This window comes from Suncus etruscus, chromosome 10, assembly GCF_024139225.1.
Source record: "Suncus etruscus isolate mSunEtr1 chromosome 10, mSunEtr1.pri.cur, whole genome shotgun sequence".
Lineage (NCBI taxonomy): Eukaryota > Metazoa > Chordata > Mammalia > Eulipotyphla > Soricidae > Suncus > Suncus etruscus.
Genome location: NC_064857.1, coordinates 93,190,127 through 93,196,552, shown reverse-complemented (window position 1 = coordinate 93,196,552; position 6,426 = coordinate 93,190,127). Strand labels below are relative to the sequence as shown.

The window sequence follows — 6,426 nt, the reverse complement described above, 5'->3', positions numbered from 1 at the left end:
ACTAGCAAAAACCAAAAAAAAAAAAAAAAAGAATGCTTTTGTTATTTTTTTTCAGTGTTGCCTATAATTGTAATTTTAAATATATGATTTGATTATAAACATTATTGCAGTTGGGTTTAAGTCATATAAAGAATGCCCCACATCACCAGTGCCATTCCCATCACCAATGCCCCATATCTCTCACCTCCCTACTCTCCCCACACCCTGCTTGTATTTGAGATAGGCTTTCTACTTCCCTCATTCATTCACATTGTTGTTAGTTGTCAGTGTATTTCTAAAATTACACTCACCATGCTTTATGGTGAACTTCATATCGTGAGCTTCCAGCCCTCATCTCTATTATCTCTGAGAATTATTACAAAAATGTCTTTTATTTTTCTTAAAACCCATAGATGCGGGAGACTATTCTGTGTCTATCTCTCTCCCTTCTTCTGACTTATTTCACTCAGCATAATAGTTTCCATGTCCCTCCATGTATAGGAAAATTTCATGACTTCATCTCTCCTGATGACTGCATAATATTCCATTGTGTATATGTACTTTTGTTATTTTATTCCTTACAAAATTGAAAAGATTGTGACTGGAGCCATAGTGCAGCTGTTGGGGTGCTTTGCCTTGCACATGGCCAACTGAGGTTTGATTCCTGGCACTGCATAAGGGCTTCTGAACTTGCCAGGAGTGATCCCTGAGAACAGAGGTAGGACTACACCTTGAGCACCACAAGGTGTGGTTTTGCCCCTCAAACAACAAAACATTGTGAAACTATATTTAATAGATGCCATTTGAGTATCCATTTGCAATTTTAATATTTATCATCTACAAATCATCCAGAAGTGAATGTGACTCATGAATGAATTTTCTTTTGGGGGGGTTAGAAGGAGTTTATGAGTCAGTTTTGATGATGTTCAGGGTCTACTCCTTGCTCTTTGCTCATGGGCAATGCTCAAGGAATCATACAGAATGCTTTGAACTGGGTTTGGCCACATGCAGGGCAAGGGCCTTACATTCTGTAGTGTCTCTTTGATCCCATTAATGCAGTTTCTTTCTTTCTTTTTTTTTCCAAGGGGGAGTGCGCACGCAGTCCTCCACTACCATAAATTACGCAGTCAAGTTTCCCACATTTGGGAAAATCGCAGGGGTCAGCACGCCCGGAGGGCAATGGGGAAGCCTCACCCTGGGGAAACTACCTTCTTGATCATGGAATCTCCCCTGCCAGGTAAGTGTAATAATGCAGTTTCTTAATCCTCCAAATCCTGACCACCATTCTAAATGGAGGCATATTGGTTTGATTATTTTTCTAAGTATCTATTTCTAGTAGTTAAAAGGTGTGCCTACCATTTCTTGCCATCAAAATCTGAACACAAGATTATATCTGATATTAAAAAAACATTTTCTGGTTAACAAGGAGGTTTATCCCTCCCAGGTTAATTTTCAGGTTTATTGGAAATCAAAACTAAATTCTAGAAAAATGCAACCTCAGTTCACTGGTGAATATAATTTTTTACAGATGTTCACAAATCCAAACCCCCAGGAGCTCCAAACACAGCACGAATCACCACATAAATGTATTTTACCGCATACCTGTCACACCCTCTTGTGTTTTTTTTTTTTTCCCAGTAATGCCGGCACATTTAGAAAAGATTCACAGTAAGTCAGAGGCAGAACAAATAGCAGATGATCTCATTCATTTATGGCATAGAGGGAACCCTAATAAGACAATATCTAGAAGACAAACTCTTGGCCTTTGAGTACAAAACATATGATCGAACAATGAAATGGAGGAAAGAGGAGTAAATTATGGGATACATGATGAGTGTAGTAGAAAGTTTTGAGCACTTTAATGGTGGTAAAGTAGTAACTTTGTTAATTAAAATTATATAAGTTTGGTCCAGAGCGATAGCACAGCGTTAGGGTGTTTGCCTTGCAATCCTGGATGAACCTGGGTTTGATCCTCAGCATCTCATATAGTCCCCGAGCTTAGCCAGAGCGATTTCTGAGTGCAGAGCCCGGAGTAACCTCTGAGCACTGCTGGGTGTGGCCCCAAAATAAAAAAACATAAAACAAAAAAAGAAAAACCTGAATCACAAAGATATGTAAGCTAAGATGTTTGCAACCATTTTATCTAAGTGACAAAAAAAAATTAAGATCCACACAATTAAGATCACACAATGATCACACCCTCCATTTCATCCCTCACACAAATTTTGGCATAAAATCTGTGTGCTTTTATGATACTGTGCAATACACAAGTATCAAACTTACTTTCCCTCCCACATTTTTCCTCACCTTCATTCCCTAATTCTATTAGTCTTCCTACCAATCAGTTCCAAATATCAGCATCATCAACTTCCCTCCCTCCCTCCTTTTTTCTCCCTCTTCCTCCCTCCCTCTTCCTCTCTCCCTCTTTCTTCCTCTTCTTCCCTCCCTCCTTCCTTCCTTCCTTCCTTCCTTCCTTCCTTCCTTCCTTCCTTCCTTCCTTCCTTCCTTCCTTCCTTCCTTCCTTCCTTCCTTCCTTCCTTCCTTCCTTCCTTCCTTCCTTTTCTTTTCTCTTCATGATTCACAAAGCTATTCATGACCAAGTTTTAGGCATACAATGTTCCAAACATCAATCCCCTCACCAGTGTCCACTTGTCTCTACCATTGTCCCAGTTCTCCCCTACACCCCTTTTGGGGACTGTGGCTTACATCGCTCTTATAGATAGAGTTTCATGAATACCATTTTACCCCCTTCCGGAAGCCTCCTACAGTGACCACTTCCTCCACCATTGTCCCTGTGCTCCCCTTCCCTTTCCTTTCCTCATTCACAGTGGCAAGTTTCCTACTCCGAAGACCAGTTCTCTTGTTCTTTATTTCTATTACCTTTGAGCATTTTCATTCCCACCTGGTAATTATTTATGTTCCTGAATTGATAGTGACCAGCTCTAGTCAGGGCACCCTGGTGAGGGGAGAGAAAAATACAGACTCCTAACTATGTCAGACTTGCTGAATTAAGATGAGTATCAACCACAGGAATCTGAAGTTTAACAAGCTCCAAGTTCATTCGGAAGCAAGTCCCCCCATGGCATTACTTTCCAAAGAAATCGAACCTCTTATGTTCTAAAAGAGAAGTTGAGGCTTCTGATAGTACAATGTCCTTCTGAAATATCAGCCTATTCATAGGAAAACTCCAAATCTCACCTTCTCAATCCATGCTCCTTCCGTCCCTATTTATATTGCTGTTTTTCCAGCTACAAACCTCGTTTTCTAAACCTCCCAGTCTTTCCCTCCCCCCCTCCTTCTTTCTTCTGGACAGTTCCCAGGGATTTATATCGTGGAAAGATATCTGGTATGATGTCATTAATATCATTGCTAGCAGAATCAAGCAAAAATGGAGAAAGTTCAAGCTCATGCATGTTCTGTTCTATAAATGACTTGATTTCCAGATGGGTCTTGCAGGGGGCACATTTTAAACCTGAGTCTATCAGAAATACAAATGCCTGGAGGCATTTGGATTTCCAGCTACAAACAAGAAAGAAAAAAAATTTTTTCTTTCTTGTAAATGCAAGAAACACAAATCAAGGCCTTCTAGCAAACCCATTGTCCACATAGGCGAGTAGATGCTTGGTCAGCCAAGCCATTAAGAGAGAATGTAGGGGAAAGAACAGGTTTAGGGAGTTTGTTGAAATGTTAGCTATATATTTATTTTAAGAACAAATGACTTCAAAATAGAGCAGTTTCAATCACCATCCATTTATCATTTTCCAGTTTGTGTGGGTCATTAGTTGGCCGCTGGTTAGCCTGGTGCCTGGGGCTCTGCGTCTCTCACAGCTGGAATCAAGGTGTTGGTTGGGCTTGCAGTGTCAGCAAAAGATTTCCATTACTCTGTGGTTCTTTTTTTTTTTTTTAAACTTTATTGATTGATTGGTTTCTGGGCCACACCCGGCAACACTCAGGAGTTACTCCTGGCTCTGCACTCAGAAATCGCTCCTGGCAGGCATGGGGGACTATATGGGATGCCGGGAATTGAACTGGATCCTTCCTGGGTTGGCTGCATGCAAGACAAATGCCCCACTGCTGTGCTATCTCTCCGGCCTTATACTCAGTGATTCTTAACTGGGTTTAGTTCATCGGTGACTCTTGGACCGAGAGCCTTCGAACCACACAAGTTTTAGGCCTAGGCGTCCCTCACTTTCTTGCTCTGGGATATCTCCATACAGAAGTGGACCACGTAGCAGATGGTTTCCGGCTGAAACCATGTTTGTTTGCAGCACAAGCAAGCAGAAGAGCAAGACCACTTTTCTATGGGCCTAGGAAATAGTCATTAACAATATTGTGCAGGCCAGAACCTCAGTCAATTGACACAAAACACACACAATACAAAAATGAAAAAAAAAAAAAAAAAAAGCAGGTAAGATGGAGTTCAGAGTCTCATTAATTTGGAAGTGACATTCGAGTGTCTTTGCCACCCTGTTTCTTCTAGAAACGAGTCCTGGCTGTAACCTACGCTCCAGTCAGGAGGATTATTAGCTAAAGACTTGGGTACCAGAGAGGAAAAGAATCTTCCAGAGCGATCTAGGAGGCTTCTAGCCACACCCCTGGAAAGATGAGGTGTTGATACTACGTAGGAACTTGGATGCCTGTATTAGAAGCACCACGGAGAGATTTGGATTGGAGTTAAAGATCAGGGAGTTAGCATTTTATAAGCAGGAGGTAAAATCATAGGAATAAAGTCCACCAGTCAGAACATTTTTTGAGAGGATCCACTAATTTCTGCTATCCACTAGTTATTAGCCTCTTAGAGAAAAATACAGATTAAAAATAAAAACAAACAAAATCAGATTCAGAGAAAGATAAATGCCACTAACCAAAGGGACTTGTTTGCTTCAGACTTGTCTTGTTCCTGAAGCTTTGGGTTAGAGTATGTGGAATTTCCTGTTTGAATCCGAATGTTACAAAGATCTAAAGAAAAAATCTTTATTTTTTTTAAAGAAATTTGTCAATTAGGTGGCAAACCAAATCTCTCCTGTTGAAGAAAAATGAACTCTAGTCTGTCGTCCATGAATTTTAACCTGCATCTCTGATAAGTCTCAATGTTTCCAACATGTTTAGGTGATAAATATTATAAATATTCATATAATATGATTAATCATTGTCATTTAAAGGCCTCCTCCCATAGGCCACAAGATCCCCCTCCCCTTCATAAGTACCCAACCCAGGGTGTGTCAGAGAAAACTTGAAGAGCTGGAATTGTGTCACAGTGAAAGATGGGAAACACCTCATATGTCTCTTTTGGCCTATGATCTTTCCTCCCTCTGTGCCTTGCCTCATGCTCATCGTTTCTTCCTGGAATGTTCTCCCTGGATTATTATCTGCAGCCAAGTCCTACCCTCCCTACATGGCTGGGCTGAAATCACATCTCTTCAATTTTTTTTGTTTGTTTTTTTGGGTCACACCCAGCAGAGCTCAGGGGTTACTCCTGGCTCTACACTCAGAAATCACTCCTGGCAGGCACGGGGGACCATATGGGATGCCAGGATTCGAACCATTGTCCTGCATCTAAGCCAAATGCCCTACTGCTATGCTATCTCTCCTGCCCCAATCATCTCTTCAATTAAGTCTTCCTTTCTGGATCAGCTCATTTTATCCACTTCTTTTCTCTCTGGACAGCTAACAGGGTGTGACCCTAGTTAGTCTCCTTTGGGAGACTAACCATCCCCCCAGTCATTTTTCAGCGTTTATCTTGTTCTTTTAGAGGATTAGCAAACCCAGCTAATGGGGCAAATCTAACCATTGCATATACTTATAGAACCCAAATGGCTATATGGAGATCAAGAATGAAGACTGGATTTTTTTTTTTAATTTTTGAGAAAATTTGAAGAAGAATTTTAAAATGATAAGAATTTAATGCCAGCAATTATGTTTTATTCTTGTCATAATGCTTCTGGACATTTCATTTCTTTTGCCTCCTAAATATTTACAGTCACTTTATGAAATACCAACACATCTTTAGTGAGTGCATTTATGAAAAGTTGCAGACCCCTTCTTCATGCACTTGTTTCTGCTACCTGAGCAAAGGTGTCATTCTCTGAGCACAGGACTGAGTATATACTCTGTGGTGGCTTCTGCAATGTTTCTAGAATCTGGAACAAAGTCAGCTTTTGGTAAATTGAGTTATATGGAGCTGAGAGAGAATGTGTTTTTAATTTGTGATGGACACAATGTTATGTCCTTTCCTGCTGTCCAGGCCTTTTCTTTATTCCCTTCTGCTGTTGGGCTGGTATCTGTTATGTCTGGTAGAAAAAATGACAGGGAATATCAGGGTGGGTCAGAGAACTCATGGAAAACACAGCTGAAATAAAGCTTGGGAACAAGAGCCTTTGTTTTGGGTGGAGAGGAGCTGCTGCTTTGGGGGACTGAGGTAATAAAAGTTATTGCAATAACATAATT

The 6,426-nt window shown here is 40.6% G+C and overlaps 1 non-coding gene across 1 annotated transcript; it reads right to left on the bottom strand.

Moving 5' to 3' along the window:
* Positions 1-1,062: 1,062 nt before the first annotated feature.
* LOC126021113 (U1 spliceosomal RNA) lies at positions 1,063-1,224 on the bottom strand. Its single transcript, XR_007499724.1, has one exon. It is a non-coding gene; the product is annotated as a U1 spliceosomal RNA (small nuclear RNA).
* Between the last annotated feature and the right edge of the window lie 5,202 nt (positions 1,225-6,426).